This window comes from Ambystoma mexicanum, chromosome 5q (genome assembly GCF_040938575.1).
Source record: "Ambystoma mexicanum isolate Mex_15411 chromosome 5q, UKY_AmexF1_1, whole genome shotgun sequence".
Classification (NCBI taxonomy): domain Eukaryota; kingdom Metazoa; phylum Chordata; class Amphibia; order Caudata; family Ambystomatidae; genus Ambystoma; species Ambystoma mexicanum.
The window spans coordinates 1,333,716,950-1,333,734,082 of NC_090933.1; the positions used below are offsets into that span (position 1 = coordinate 1,333,716,950).

The 17,133-nt window shown below is 46.9% G+C and overlaps 2 pseudogenes; one reads left to right on the top strand and one right to left on the bottom strand.

Moving 5' to 3' along the window:
* Positions 1-17,133, bottom strand: part of LOC138498096 (zinc finger protein 850-like) — a 371,655-nt pseudogene that overhangs the window by 233,455 nt on the left and 121,067 nt on the right.
* On the top strand, positions 401-2,530 carry LOC138498744 (zinc finger protein 432-like; annotated as a pseudogene).

Genomic DNA, 17,133 nt, shown 5'->3' on the forward strand with positions numbered 1-17,133 from the left:
TGCTCTGAATTTGGAAAAGGTTCAGTGAAAAAGATCCTGTCATTAAGCACCTGACAAAATAAACTGGCACAAAACTTTACACATGCACAGAATGTTGGAGCAATTGCCATCTCATGAACATACTTACTGCCCACATGAGGACATAGGTGAAAACCCTTATCAGTGCACTGCATTTAAGAACAGCATCCATTTGCATGATCCACTTATGTGCCACCAGCAAATTCATACAGATGAGAAACCTCATGAGTGCAGTGAATGTGGGAAAAGGTTTGCTGAGAAGGGAGATCTTCTTAGCCACCAGAGAACACATACATGTGAGAACCCTTATGAGTACACTGAATGTGGGAAAGGATTTGCTTAGAAACCACACCTTACTATCCACCAGAGAACAAATACAGGTATGAAACCTTATAAGTGTGTGGAATGTGGGAAAGGGTTTGCTCGAAAGGCACATCTTGTCCGCCACCAGACAACACATACATGCGAGAAATTACATATCTGCAGTGAATGTGGAAAGGCTTTGCTAGAAAGGGAGAGCTTACTATCCACCAGAGAACACATACAGGTGAGAAAACCATATGATTGCAATGAATGTGGGAAAAGGTTTGCTCAAAAGGGAGATCTTACTATCCACCAGAGAACACATTCAGCAGAGAGACCTTATGAGTGGACTGAATGTGGGAAAGGGTTTACTCATAAGGGACATTTTATCAGCCACCAGAGAACACACACAGGTGGGAAACCACATGAGTGCACTGAATGTGGGAAAGGGTTTGCTCATAAGAGAGAGCTTATTAGCCACCAGAAAAGACATACCGGTGAGAAGCCTTATGAGTGCATTGAATGTGGGAAAGGGTTTGCTCAGAAGGGAGAGCTTACTATCCACCAGAGAACACATAAAGGTGAGAAACCTTATAAGTGCACTTAATGTGGAAAAGGTTTTGCTCGGAAACTAGTCCTTATTAACCACCAGAGAACACATACAGGTCAGAAACCATGTGGGTGCATTGAATGTGCGAAGGGGTTTACTAGGAAGATGTATCTTATTAGACACCAGAGTAGACATACAGGTGAGAAATCGAATGTGTGCACTGAATCTGGAAAAGGGTTTGCTACAAAGGGAGAGCTTACTATCCACCGGAGAACACATACAGGTGGGAAGCCTTATGAGTGCACTGAATGTGGGAAAGGTTTTGTTCGGAAGGGGCTCCTTATTAACCACCAGAGAATACATACAGGCATGTCTGCAGTGAATGTGGGAAAGGATCTGCTACAAAGCGAGAGCTTACTATCCACCATAGAACACATACAGGTGTGAAACCTCATGAGTGCACTGAATGTGGGAAAGGTTTTGCTCGGAAACAATACCTTATTTACCACCATAGAAGACATACAGGTGAGAAACCTTATCGGTGCACTGAATGTGGAAAATGCTTCAATCTGAACAGTCACCTTATTAGGCACCAGACAAAACATGCATGCCTGGATCTATTTCAGCGTAGTGATCGTGGCACAGGATGTTGTTATCTGCCATGAGAGAGGACATGCAGGTGGTGACATCTCTTCTGCAATTGAAGGTGCTTCTGAGAGAAGGAAGTGCTTCTACGGTGCTACTGAGTTTGGCATGGTTGTTGACACACCAATGACGGCTGATTATGATTGTTGAATCACTGCTGTTTGAAATGACTCTCTTCTGGATATTCAGAAGGTAGACTTTACCTTCTGTGCAAAGGTAGCCATCTATGAAACACTTTGCCTGAGGACCTCATGCAAATTAATGGGCACCAACATTCGGAAAAGCTTATTGACTTATTGGTTGGGTCAATAACTATAGACTCTCATTGTATGTATGGGCTTTCCCTTGGGACCTGGGCTCTGACCTTAAGGTGATGATCCCCTCCCCCCAAGCTCTTGGCTTAGCTAAGGTCTAGCGCCCTTCTTATGCGACAGGGAAGCTCCCATCTACTGAACTGGAACCCAGAGGACGTCTCCTCTCGTCTCTTTCAGTACCAATATTATGCTCTTACTACATAGATTCTAAACATGGATTCGGAGGGACTCGGAGTGCATTTCCTTTTCCAACTTAATTGCACAGCTCTATCAATGTACAACCCTTAAAACGTACTGCTTACTCCCAGGTTCACAACACATCCACGGCAGTTCCTGCCACGTCTAATGCACATATATCGAGATATAGAAGGTTTTCACAAAACAGAAAGGCTTCAGGGAAAGAGGCATAATATGCATTACATCACAGTGTTATCGATTGACATTTCATTGTACAAACGTCTTAAAGCCAAGCATGACTAACGATGTAAAAAAGGAAGTATTTATTTACACATATCAAAATCCCTCATGCATTCTCTCTAGAATAACACAATATCCCAACTCTCCAAGTTCACGTAGAATTCAAACACATTTGTTTGTCTGTTAAGCATCAAGTCTCATCTTATTTAATCAAATCAATCGACTTTTTTTTTTAAAGGTTTGTAATAAAAAGGTTTGTAAAAAAAATCTATCTACTTCTTAAGTCAAGGACATTCGAATAATGAGTTCTTAGCACAATGCTAAATTATCAGCTCTTAGCTAGATGCTAACTTATCCATTCTTAACTTGATGTTAATTCAATTATCAGTTCTTAGCTTGATACTAAATTATCAGTTCTTAGCTAGATGCTAACATCCATTCTTAACTTGATGTTAATTAAATTATCAGTTCTTAGCTTGATACTAAATTATCAGCTCTTAGCTAGATGCTAACTTATCACTTCTTAATTTGATGTTAATTAAATTATCAGTTCTTATCTAGATGCGCCAAAGCAACTTGCTGAAATATCTATGTAGGTCCCAAGTCAAGGACTCTACTACGTCATACTTGCTTTTGTCCTGGCCTAAGCAACCTGCTGCTTATTCCTTTAACACAGAAAATAAAATGGAGTTGACTTCACAGCCTGTGGGGTGTATGCATTTGAGGTTCATGCACTGCCCTTCTCAAAACTACATGTATAAACATGTTCATGCATGTATGAATGAATAAGCTGTTTGAATTGCTAAGCGCTTTGCTATAATAAATGGTTACACATACAAGCTCACAACTTGCTGTGTAGCTACTTTTGCAATACAAGGCTATTATAGGCCACTAGAGCATAAAGCATTTTAAGTTTACTCTCTACTGGTTCTTAGCACTACTTTAATATAGGCGGTCAAGCTGCACGTTGAAGTGGTCTTCCGTGGTCCGCCAGAGGACGTCAAGGGACGTAAATTGATCCTAGCCTTGCTTACAGGCCCCGTTGGCTGAAGGTACAGTGCTCAGTGACTGCTAAATCTGGGGCCGCTCTATCGCTGCTTGCTGCTTGCTGTACATTATGCAGGGTCTACTCAGCGGCAAACTAACAGGGTTTAATTCAGTGCAGTTGGGGCGTCTTTGGGGGACAGCGTTTTGAGCTCAGAAAAGCTAATGTCTCCCCTGTTGGATGTTCAAATTATGTATAAGGGTGGGCAATATGCCTATACTGGACCATCCTTTGCCAGCTGTGAAGTCCCCTCACATGTGTGCCCCACGCAGGGCATCTGTGACGGCTGGTAATACTACCGGGCTGAAGAGTGCTGATGGGTCGTGCTTATTTACGCAAGTGGACCCAGAGGATCTATTAGACCGTATGAGTACGAACTTTGTGTCGGATGTTTCAATTTTTCCTCCGGTTGTTTCTTCCGAGCTCGCTAAAAGTGTGCACTTATCCCTGGGGGGTCATTCAGCGCAGCCTCATTTGGGAAGCCCCTTTCTCTCCAGACAAGGAATTGATGAGATTCAGCTCTGTAAGCGCCCCCCTCCTCAGTGTGTGTCCTTACTGCCTGAGGGTGATGTTTTTCCTACGATATGTCATGGCTCGCCTAACTTGACTGATGCCCATAACCTTTAAAATCAGCCTGGCCCTACCTCACGCTGTTCATCACCTTCCTCTGATGTGATGCTGAACTACGACCTCAAAAATTGTTTAACTCTGAGACATGATCATCAGGCTCAAGAGGAGCCAGTAGTCGATGCTTTTTCTTTTTCTGTTCTTTCAAGATATTGGATAATATTGACCAAGGTCACAATTTAAATATGTATGAATTGAGAGAAGTGTGGTCATCCTTAAAAGACTTACTTGCAAAGGTCAATTTTATTGAAGGTTTTATTTTGGCCTTAAGCGCCCCCACAGTTATTTGTAAGAATTCCTTCATTGGAGGAGCTCTTAGTTTCTAACTTGGTTTCTGTTGCCGCTCAAACCTCTCTAGCCGATCTTAGTCCATCTTTGGTAATGTTGGGGGAGCCACCAATTGCGTTTGAGGTGGAGGTCACCAGCACACAAGGCCCAGCACACAAGTTCATTGAAACCCAAGCTCCTGTGGGTTTTAAGCACTAGTTCAGCCACCTCCGCCAGAGATCGGGGGGTGGGAGGGTTTGTTGTCTTCTGCCATGGTAGCTAATGTTGGAGAGCCAGTAGCGTCTGTTGAGGTTTGTCGCAAAATAAAAAAGAAATCCAAGAATGCTAAAAGATCTAGCCTGGTGCCCCCTTTAAATAATAAAGGCTCTCTTAAGTTCTTATGATCAATTAAGGCCCAGACGGAAGTCTTCTCTGATGATTTTGAGTCCCCTAGAGGGTCTTGTGCACGCCCTCAAATTCCCTGGCATATGTATCCGCCCTTAAGGTGTAGGGTAAGCGCAAGCAAAGGTAAGGTCCATGTTCAGGGTCGGGAGGCTGTTGCCGGCCAGTCCTGTCCTCCTAACCCTGATGTGAATAGAAAATCGCTGAACACATCTTATCTTAAACCGAAAACTGCAGCAGTGGCCTTTGAAGGATGGACGTTGTCTCCTTTTCCACCTACTCAATTGAGTCTGATGAGTAGGCCCTGCCTTCCTTCCTTCCAGAGGAATGTGAGCCTCTGGCTCAGACTTTGGTATCAGGAAAGGAGAGTGTAAGGGCCACAGGTAGATGTCCCTAAAACCTGTCCTTGTTAGATTGCAGCCGACTGCTCCCTCCTTTGAGCCACCCATGGAAACTTCCAAGTTATTGTCTGGGGCACCTGCACATTTCTCTACCATGGAAGCGAGGAGAGTATTCTTGTTGCGGCCGTTCGGGTCCAGAGGCTTGCCAATGGGGCTTGATAGGGCGCCTAAGGGTCCATCTGGGGGTTCTCTCTTTAGACTGCCGTTATGGTTGGTGCCATTGGTTGAGGACGGGCTGTTACACTCATGCCTGAAACACACATTTAAGGTCAAAGAGCTCTATCCGTTGAATCAGCAGTATATTTTAGCTCTGTTTTGTGAGATAACAGGCCTACAATCGCTGACTTCAAAGGACATCGCTAGAGTTTCCTTTCTGGATTTTAGGCGTGTGGACATGGTAAAAATTGGCTTTTACTCTAAGCTTATTAAAAAGCTTGTTGTGGCTGAAGCTGAATATTTGTTAAACATGGGCTACTCCTTGTCCGAGGACTGGTCATACGCTACTCCTAAAGGGCTTACCCAGGGAGGAGATGGTGGACCTGAACTTAATCCACGTGAACCTCTAACTATAAATGTAAAATTGGCCCTCATAACTGCATCCAATGTTGGCTCTTCTCAGTCACCCAATCATGTTGTGATGTATGATTGGTCACATATTATAAATTCTTTACATGAGCATAACCCACCACAAAGGGGTCCTGAATGAATTGCCCCTGCCAGGATTGTCTCCTGGAATACGTGTGGGTTCTGCCATCTCCTCTATAACGAGGACCTATGGAAAGAGGCTGACTTGATTTGTATCTAAGAATCGTTTATGTTAGACACCCCACTCTTGGATGGGAGGCCATAAGGTGGTTTAATTAGTGCCTGGCGTGTGTCCCGTGGCTCCAATTGAAAACGTGCTTGTGGGACATCCTGACATTTTAGGTTGTAAAGTGACATGGTTGAACCCTTCTGATGAGGTTACAAGGGTGCTTATTGTCTTAAATATTTATTACAATCCTGTGTCGACTCTTTTGGCAGACTTTTCTATTACTAATGTATTTGACTTTTATCCTTTATTACCAAATGTGGGTTGATTGATTATGGGTAATTTTAACTCAGAATGTTTGGATGCCCATTGGTAGCCGCCTGGGTCCACCAGATGTTTTTCGGTATCTGCAAAAATCTGAGGGCTACTGTTTCGTGATTTTCTTGATAGCTTGGATCTTGTCCCTTTGAAGGGGAACATCTCGGGTGATGTCCCCCCTAAATATGCTTGGGCTGTTGGCTCCCATAGATCTACTTTGAATTTTATATTTATTTCTGCTTACATGCTTCCCAATTTTGACCATTATGATGCAAGTCCCAAGACTTCTAGAGATCATTTGATGATTAGGGCAGGCTACGTAGGCATTTGTATAACTGGCCACTTGGCTCAGACTTTTACCTCTATTAAAATTAGCCCCCATAATCATGCTGTAATTTGGTGTCCCAAGTTATCTGCCCGTTTTAACACTAAGATAGATCACGATCTAGTGGGGGGTATTTATTGACGTGTCCCCATTCCTTCACCCCTCACATGCAGGATGTCCTCGTAAGATGGATCCTGTTGAGAAGCCTACATTTGGATCGTAACCGTCTGGACTTTTCTCACAGGTTCAGTGCAGTGGTGTGGGCCAGGAAGAAAAAGCTGAGAGGGGAGATTAGGAAAGCTCAAACATTGGTCCTATCGAAGCTGACGCAGGTTTACAGAAATTGGGCAAAGGGGCATTGTGCCTATTATTACAAAAAGATGCAGAGGACATGCCAGCAGTCCTGGCCTTAAGGGATTCGGCCAATCTTTGGCAAATGATACGAGGGGGTAATGTGCAATCTTCATTGCAGCATCAGCCGATTTCTGGCTATTTGTGGGAGACCTATTTTAGTAACTTGAACGCTCCTGTAAGTCTCCCAGTGCACTGTGTGCCTGGGAGTATGGGGGCATTTTCAGGTGCAGCGACTTGGGAGCTGATGGCTGTTGACCTTGTGGGGATCTAGCTGGCTATTAGGAAGGCTAAGTCGTCGAATGCCCCGGGCCTTGATGGCCTTTCCAACTTTAGATTAAAATCAGACCTGTTGCTATGGACTGAGGTGTTGTTTCAATTGTTTGGGAATGTTGTTGGGCAGGCCAGGTGCCCCTTGACTTGGAAGGAGGCTATTGTAGTGGTTATATTTAAAAAAAGAAAAAGGCGACAGGGTGGGTCTGGGGAATTACTGCCCCATCTTCCTGTTGGATGCCACCTACACAATCTTTTCAGGCTTTCTATTGCAAGCTCGAAAGATGGGCAGTTGATGCTGATAAGCTGGACCTCAAACAATCAGGCTTTCGTAAGGGAACGAGTACAGCTTTGAACTGTCTTTTGATACAGCTTATGATGAATCAGGGTTTAAGTCCCAGCGTACTTTGTTTCTCTCTTTTCCCAACATATCTAAGGCGTTTGATTGCGTTAATCGCTCTAGGCTCTGCGGAACGCTTATGTCCTGCAGTTGTCCGGAGGCCCTGGTTCTCATGCTGGAGCTTTTGGCAAAGACATCAGACTAAAAGTGAGGCTGGATCAAAATGGTACTTACTCGGGGTGGATCTCTGTGGACCGCGGCTTAGACCAGGGGTGTGTGTTAGCACCTTTTCTGTTTAAGTTAAACATTTTTGGAATAAGGGCAGCATTAGCAGGCATTGTGGTCAATCCTCCGGGGTTGGGTCTTGTTAAAATCCATTATCTTCTTCATGCCAACGACCTTGTGTTGCTTGATTATACTGCAATAGGCCTTCAAAAATCTTTGGCACTGGCGTATGATTCCTTCAGGGACCTCGGCCTGAAAATTAATATGACCAAGTCTAAGTTCCTGATTATTAATCGTAGGAAGATTTTGTTGGGTAGGCCTAACTTCGGTTGGTACATTTATGGTAAGAGATTGGAGGAGGTCTGCGAGTTTAGGTATCTTGGGGTTGTGATTAAAGCCAACCAGTCCCTGTCTCTGGTTAATCAGGCCTTGAAGCTCAACACGATTTTGGCCGCCTCTCAGCTTCGCGTGCTTGACAGAAAATACGTCCGTTTTCCACTACTGCCGGCACTCAAAATGTATAATCAGGTGCTCGTTCCAAGGCTGACCTATGGGGCCAAGGTACATGAGGACGGCTTGGAGTGGGACAAGACGCAGCCCCTTATTTGTAAGCAACTTTTGTCCCTTCCAATGGGTACTCCATTTCCTGCGGTTCCGCACATTTTGGGCCATACATCATTAGAGGCTAAGGTCCTTTGGCGAATAACTTTACTTCTGCGATCCACAATATTTCCACTGGCCTCTACCTTATTTGTGCAATTGTGTGCCTCTTAAGATTGGGTGAGTTGTGTGTTGTCCATGTTGAATGTGAGAGCAGTTTCGCTTAAATAATTAGAGCATAATCCAGCTAAGGTAAAAAAGACATTATTTGAAAGCGACTGGATTGAAAACAGGCAAAGGCTGCTCTCTGTTACAAGGATCTTTGAGCATTTCCCTTTGGATGTTAAACCCTTTAATTCCACCCAGAAATTAATCTTAAAACATGCCTCGATAAATCTCAAAGTTTTGGCTACGCATAAAACTAAATTTGGTTCCAACGAATGATGTTTTAGGGACTTGGTCTTCTACGTCTAGTGAAGATGTAATATTGCGTAATACTATGGAATGGAGAATTAGAGTTCCTGGGGATTCGACGGATGGAAGCAGGAGCAAGGAGAGACAGTTGAGGGATGAGAGAAGGGAAGGAGTGGTCGACCACCATTCATATCCCCTTATATGTGTAGTAGTAACTTACTTTCAAGTAATACATCCTTTCGTGATCAGTCTCTGTTCTCATGTTCCTTCTTGCTGTATCCACAGCACTACAGAAGACCGTCTGTGTCGTTTCTGTAGATCTACTAGTAAAACCCTGAAACATTTAATTGTTGATTGCTTGACTCTTACTGCTGCATGCGAAGAAGCCTGTACGCTATATTTTATTAGTCGCACTTCAATCACTTGTGAAATGCTGTGGTGCAACTTATTATTAAACCCGAATGATCATTTGGTAATTACTGTGATGCATTTTTTAAAGTCGCTTTTGCCTTTAACTGATATGTCTTTGTTCTAAAATGGGTTTTATGAACTGTATGCATGTCTTTTGACATTTAAGAGGAATACTGTTTTATTATGCTTACTGTTTTATATGAACATGTGTGTAAAGGTTCTTTTTTTTGTAAACTAAATCACACAAATAAAATAAAAATAAAATATAGAATGTCCTTTCTTCAGTGCACTACCTTTTACTAAATGGTAGCTCCTATCCTGCAGGGTAGAATGGGTGAAGTCCCATTACAGGGGGAAACTGTTCTATGAAGGATTTGCCAAGACACCGCCTATCACTAATGAGTAATCATGTGTGTATCTGGTGCCAGAGAACAAATTCAGATGTGAAACTGCATAAGCCCAGTGAATGTGGAAAGCTTTTAGTATTCTCTTGGAGCCCTTGGTTGCCTGTGACAAAACTGACTATTAGATCTTCCTTAGTCTAAGAGATGTCTGCATCAGGGACTCGGACTAATTAGGATCTAATAGTCAATGACTAAGACTCGGCCAGTGACCATTAGATCTTCCTTGGTCTAAGAGATGCCTGCATCAGGGACTCAGCCATTGACCATTAGATCTTCCTTGGTCTAAGAGATTCCTGCATCAGGAACTCATCCATTGACCATTAGATCTTCCTTGGTCTAAGAGATGCCTGCATCAGGAACTCAGCCATTGACCATTAGATCTCCCTTGGTCTAAGAGATGCCTGCATCAGGGACTCAGCCATTGACCATTAGATCTTCCTTGGTCTAAGAGATTCCTGCATCAGGAACTCATCCATTGACCATTAGATCTTCCTTGGTCTAAGAGATGCCTGCATCAGGAACTCAGCCATTGACCATTAGATCTTCCTTGGTCTAAGAGATGCCTGCATCAGGGACTCAGCCATTGACCATTAGATCTTCATTGGTCTAAGAGATGCCTGCATCAGGGCTTCATCCATTGACCATTAGATCTTCCTTGGTCTAAGAGATGCCTGCCTCAGGGACTCTGCCTTTTCCTTTTTACAATCCTTCCAGGCTAATGGAACATAAGCAGGTATGATGCGTCATTTGATATCAGAGTCCCTGATTAACAGGATGTGGTGTGCCCTAGGGTTCGTCCTTATCCTCTCTCCTTAACATGTTCTCTTCTGCCTGTGGCCTGGCTAATCTACTCCTACAGATTCCGACTCTACAGTCGCAACCCTCTGATCCTCTTACACGTATTTGGGAGCTCAGCAAAGGTATCACTAACTTTCAGAGCTGTCTGATAACTGTGAACAGGCGACTGGTTTCTCACTGACTAAGCTGAGCTCTTCCAAAACTGTATATTGGGTGTTGGGTTTGCACCAGGCACTTGACATGCTTCCCTGTCCTTCCTCCGAGCTTGGCGCTCATGCCATTTACCTGGGTGTCAGAATTGATTGTGTGCTCTCACTTGCCTCTCGGACGCCCCAGGTTGGTCAGTAGTTTATTTCCACATTAAGTTGTAGAATAACCTCCCTTTTCTTAACCTTTATACTCTGATGTCAGTTGATATAACGCAAATTATTTCCAGATTTGACTATGGCAATTCCTTTTTTTCTAAGTTCCCTGGCATATGTGACTTAACTTCAGGTGGCACGGAAAGTGCCAACCTCCTGCTTCTTTCAGGCGTTGAGAAATGTGGCCATATCACACTGTTTCATTACAATCCACACTGGCTGCCTGTGACCTCTCACATTGGGTTTAAGGTGTTGTCTAGCCCATTGTGCCTTTTATGGCCAACGTCCCCCCTTTCTGCATTGATATGATATTTATAACACGCCTATACACAAGTGTCACAAGGTGCGGCGAGGCAAAGGAGGGGAAGCAGAGGGAGGACAAAGACAACAATCTTACTAGGCCTAGTGACAGGGAGGGGGCGGGGGAGTGCCAGGGGAAGGAGAGGATAGGAGAGTGCTATACAAGGCATCAATACCAACAAGTAGTGCAGCCAGCAGGTGGCAAGTGTAAGGGTTATAGTGCAGACAGCAGGTGTCCAATAAGTGCCGGTAATGGGACTGTTTTTGCAAGGGATGCCAGGAGGCAGTGCACATGTGCAACTGGGCGGGCACGGAGACCTGGGCAGGAATTCTGAGGGTAGCCAGGTGACCAGTCCAGTGTCAGACAGGAGATCAGCAGGGGAGAGGAAGAAAGAAGGCGGAAGCAAAGAGGAGAGACTTGAGGTGCTTCCAGAACCGGAGATGGTTCTGCTCAAGTTTGAGAGAGGCAGGGAGGCTATTCCAGAGGGAGGCGCCTGCCAAAGAAAGAGATCTACTCCCAACTCATTGCTTAGAGAAGAGACTGACCCTCAAAGAATTGGAGGTGGAGGGGCGAAGAGCTTGAGTAGGAAGCTATTTCCGAAGACGGAGTTCAAGGTATTGCGGTCCCAGGCCCCAGAAGGCCATGTGGACAATGCAGAGGGTCTTGAACTTGATCCTTGCAGCCACTGGGAGCCAATGGAGACATCTCAGGGCTGGAGAGATACAATCCCTGGGCTTGAGGCAAAGGACAAGTCTTGGAGTCCTGTTCTTGATGAGTTGTAGAGGGTGGAGAGTAGAGGCAGGCAGATTTAAAAAGAGGCTGTTGCAGTAGTCCAGCCTAGAGAGAACCATAGCTCTACAGACAGTGAGCTTCTGGGGGAAGGTCAGAAAAAGGAAGAATACCTCTGGTAGTATGACTTCTTACAGATGTCAGTGATGTGAGGAGAGAAGGAGGGTGTGGAGTCGAAGATGACCCCAAGGTTTTTAGCCTCGCAGGTGGGAGCAGAAAGAGGGCCAAGGGAGTGTGACCGGAAAGGAAGGTGCAAGTGTGCCGATGAGGAGGATCTCCATCTTACTGGCATTAAGGCAGATATCATTGGCGCCAGACCACTCCTTGATTGCAGACAGACAATCCAAGATGAGAGAGGCAGAAGAGGCGGTAGAGGGGAGCCTGAAAACTAGCTTAGTGTCATCCGCATAGCACTGAAAGTTGGAGCAGAGAGCAGCAATGCAGTGGGCGAGAGGTGCCAGGTATTGGTTGAACAGCCAGGAAGAAAGGTTAGATCCCTGGGGAACACCACAGGTAGAGAGTGAGAAAGAGGAGAGAAGGACCCAAGTTGGACCTAGGAGGGTTGGTCCGAGAGGAAAGAGGTAAGCCAAACCAGGGCTGTTTGGCCAGGGAGACATCTTCAGGTTTCTCACAGACTTCTGCAAGTTCCTGGAGAAGCCCAACCTGTGGAGTGGTGTCCCTGAGGTGAGACTAGATCTGCTCCGCCAACCTCCCTCAGATCAGCCAGTCATCCAAGTACGGGAATACGTGGACACTGGATCTCCTGAGGTGAGCTGCGATTACTGCATGAGCTTGGTGAAAACCCTCGGTGCATAGGTCAACCCTAAGGGGAGCACCTTGAACTGATAGTGCTTGTCTCCTATGAGGAACCTCATGAACCATCTGTGCTTCAGATATATGGGCACATGGAAATAAGTGTCCTGAAGATCTATGGACACCAGCCAACTAGCGAGTGTGCATAATTTCACTATCTTGAATGTCTTTCCTCAGGAACTTCTTGAAGGCCCTGAGGTCCAAAATGGGACGGAGACCTCCACCCTTTTTGGGTAACAGGAAATACCGGGAATACCAGCCTGACGATCTCTGCTCGGACGGTACCTCTTCCACGGCACCCTTCAACAAAAGGGCCCACTGTTCTTCCTGGAGATCCTGTTCCGGTTGGCATGGAGGTTTTCTTAAGAAGGGCAGACAACCCCACTGCACCAGCTCCAGGGCGCAGGCATTGGAGGTAATCTCCCACCATTGGGGCCAATGCTCGGACAGCCGTCCTCCAACCGCCGAGTTTTGGGAGGGGAAACAAAAGCGGCTTTGAGGATGGAGCTCTCTGGAAGCCCCTCTGCCCCTGTGGGCGAGAAATGCTTTTGCCCGTAACTGGTTTGTGGGAGCTGCGCCTCCTGTCATAAGTGACATAATGTATGTAGCCCCTGCCCCTAGAAACAAAGCCAAAAGGCAGGATTGGCCGGCTGCGCACCTAGGCCCAGCAATTTTGTGGCAAGCTTCGACTCCTTGAACATCTCCGGGGATCATCTGCCTTTGAACCGAAGAGGAAATCCCTGTCAAAAGGCTCCAGCAACCTATTCTGGATATTAGGGAAAAACCACGAGGAGCGCAGGTAGGCCTGCTCCTAAGTACCACTGCCGACCCCATGGATCTGCCAATGCTGTCTACCATAACCAGGCCTCCTTGTAACAACTGCTTGGCCACCTCCTTCCCATCATCCACCAGCTATGTAAAACCATCTTGCAGCTCCCCCTCAGGGATATACTGGGCTGTGTGCTCCATCGCCTTCCAGAGGCCAAAGGAGTATTTGGGAAACCCACATGAAACATTAGTGTCCTTCAAGGCCATGCTGCCAGAGGTGAAGATTTTCTTAGCAACCGCATCCACTCTCATGCCCTCACTGTCAGGAGGCAGATTTGAGGTAGACTAAAGTGCCCTGGTGGAGACCATGGCCGCCTGTTCAACTAATCCCTCCGGGAAGGATGAGAGGACAAAAAGGATGGATATCCTCTTGCTGGCCTGTACTTGCCAGTCAACGTAGAGTTCGCTGGAGGAATAGAGCAGGGCCGCTGGAACAAGGAGGTGACTGGTTCGGCTATAGCCTGTTTCAGTGGCATAGTGGGACCTTCTTCCAAGATATCAGTCAACTGATACCCCTGGTCTGGCACTGCAGAAGTGTCAATCATTCTGTCTACCAGAAACCTGAATTTAGCATGGCCATGAGTGTATGGCTGAGTCTGTTGTAACTCAGCATCCAGGGATTTGTCAATCCCACTGGCATCATGCAGCCCTTGAACCAATGACAGGAGGTCTGCCTGGTCGTCAAAATAAACAACTGCACCAGCCCATGAATATATAGGGTCGATGTCGCCATGATCGTCCCCGTCAAGATCTGCGCCATGGAGCTGAAGAAATCAGTCTGGGCAAGCAGGACAAAGGGTCGATTGCTGATACTCATGTCGGTTGCTTATCCTTTGACGTCGGAGTGGCTGCCGATGCTGGCCGAGCGTTGCGCGCTGAGGGTGCGTCGAGAAGGATCAAGGCCTGTGGCTCACGGGAAGGTCCTAGTTTTGAAGACTGGGCCACCTTCTTTGGCACTGAGCCTGGAGGCTCTACTTACGCTGGTGGGGTCAGTATTAGCGCTTGTATGGGGTTGCGATTACAGAGCGCCACTGAAGCCAACTCGTTTGTTGAGGTAGTGCATGGCCACTGTGTTGTCCATCAGGATCAACACAGTTTTACGTTTTACAGAGGGGAAGAAAGTGACCAAGGCCCGTCTGATCACTCCCAACTCAAGCAAGTTGATGTGCTTCCGAGAATCCACAGAAGACAGTCCACTCACCATAGGATCTGACAAGTGAGCACCCCAACCGGTCAGAGATGTGTCCGTGTCCATCGTCACCTGGGGCCAAGGTTGCTGAAACAATGCCTGTTTCAGCAAATTGTCTCACCTGGCCCACCATGCTAGGTCCTGAGTCACCGACTCAAGGCCACTAGGTCCGATGTATGGCTCTGGAACTGCGACCATTGGCAATAAAGAAACCACTGATGCAATCTCATGCTCAGCTTTGACTCTGGTACCACTAGGAGGCCCAGAAGGTGTAGGAAGGCAGATGTTCAGACTTGTGTCTGTAATTGAAGTAGATTGATCATCTAGAAAGTTATTGCTACTCAATCTTCAGGCAGGAAATCCCTACCCAGGTGAGTGTCCAAGACTTGCCCGATAAATCGGAGAGACTGGGACGGCAGAACCTGAGACTTTTTGAAGTTCAGGGAAAAGCCCAAACTGTGTAAGAGTGTGCATGTACAGAGTATATGTTCCGACACTAACTCCAGTTGTCCAGGTAGGGGAAGACACGCATGCCCTCCTGCCTGAGTAAAGCCACTGCCAGCATCTTGGTGAAAACCCTGGGTCCTGATGAAAGATCTAATGACAGGACCCTGAATTGGTAATGTTCTTGACCCACCACGAAATTCAAGCACTTCCTGTGCTTGAGATGAATCAGCAACTGGAAGTAGGTGTCCTGAAGATCCAGAGAAACCAACCAGTCCTGCAGCTCGAGCGCTTGCCGGATCTGGGCTAGAGTGACCATTTTGAACTTGCCCTTGCAAACGAACAAGTTCAGTAGCCTTTTGAGAAACTTTGAGAAACTGGGCAACCAAAGGAATCTTAAAAGTAAGAACATTCGTCAGACGACCCCTTGAAAATAGACAGCGCCGCCAGGTAACCTTTAATGGTACCCACTTGTAGCCCCTTGTGGGCCAATAAAAGCAAGAAAGAAGGAACGATAGGAATGGGACACTGAAAAGCATCAACATTGCGTTCCTTGCACCAGTCGCAGAACCTACGCCAAAGGTACAGAGATTTGGTTGCCGGCCGCCGGGCCAAAAGCAGCACCTCCATCACGTAATCCGGGAGGTCCCGATCCTTATACCTCAACCTTTCATAAACCAAGCGTGAAGGTTGAGAGTCCTGACTTCTGGATGGAGAACCTGACCCCCCTCCTGCGAGAGAAGATCCTCCCTGTATGGAAGACTGCATGGAGGACAGATGGACATTTCCAGAAGGTCCAGGTACCACGCTCTCAGGGCCCAATCCGTGGCAATGAGGATCATGTGAAAACCGAATCTCCGCAACATCCGCGTAGATCTGGAGGAATGACGGGGACAGGAGGGAACGTGTACAGCAGTGGGAAGGACCAATCCATGACGAACGCGTCCCCTAAAGCTCCGCTTTAAGGAAATGTCATCGAGCAATATGCTTCGCACTTCCGGTTCGCACCGGTCGTGAACAGATATACTTGAGGGGTACCCCAAAGGGCGAAGATCTCTTGAATAACTTCCTGAGCTAGCTCTCACTCGTGGGAGACCACGCCCTGTCTGCTCAGAGCGTCTGCTGCTGCATTCTTGTCACCCACCAGATGAACTGCTGAGAGCGAGATGCCGTGCTGTATCGCCCAGAACCAGAGCTGCATCGCCTCTCTGCACAGCAGCAGCGACCCTACACCCCCCTTCTTGTTGAGGTAATGCATGGACACGGTGTTGTCCGTCATGATCAGGACACTTTTCCCGCGTACCGAGGGCATAAAAACCTGCAGGGTTAACCTAACTGCCCGCAGCTCCAAGATATTTATGTGAAGTCTGGACTCTGACGCAAGCAGTCAGCCGGTTGACGTGAGGCCGCCATCCTGTGAGGGAAGCATCCGTCACTACCGTTCCCTCCGGCCAAGATTGCCAAAACGGCTCCACTTTCATCAGATTCACTTTGCTGGCCCACCACAGAAGATCCTGTGAGACTGCCAACCGAATCTGCAGGAGATCTGACATGGGACCACTGCTTCCGGAGTGCCCATTGAAGGGATCTCATCCGCAGTCACCTCTGGCATCAGGAAAATGCAGGATGCCATGAGGCCGAGCAACCTTAAGAATTCGAAAGCCGGGAGACTCTGGGCATGTTGAAACTTGTCGACCATCTGTACAATGTGATGAGCCCTCACCTTGGGTGGCGAGCACTTCCCCAAGGATGTGTCCAACACAGCCCTGATGTACTGGAGCTGTTGGGAAGGTGTCAGGTGCGACATCTTGAAATTGAGGGAGAAACCCAGCCTGTGAAGGGAATGTCAGGTGACGTTGAGATGATCCAAGGCTTGTCCAGGAGAACGCGCCCTGTTCAGCCAATCGTCCAGGTAGGGCTAGACTTAACCCCCCCCACCTCCTGAGGTATGCTGCCACCACCACCATCAGCTTGGTGAAGACCCTCGGTGCGGTGGTCAATCAGAACGGCAGAACCAGAAACTGAAAGTGCGAGTCGGCAACGGCGAACTTCAGGTATTTCCTGTGCTTCAGATGGATCGGCACATGAAAATAAGCATCCTGGAGGTCCAGTGACACCAACCAACCCTGAAGTCGAAGGGCCTGAAGGACCTGAGAAAGAGTGACCATCTTGAATTTGTCCTTCCTTAGGAACTTGTACAAGCGACGC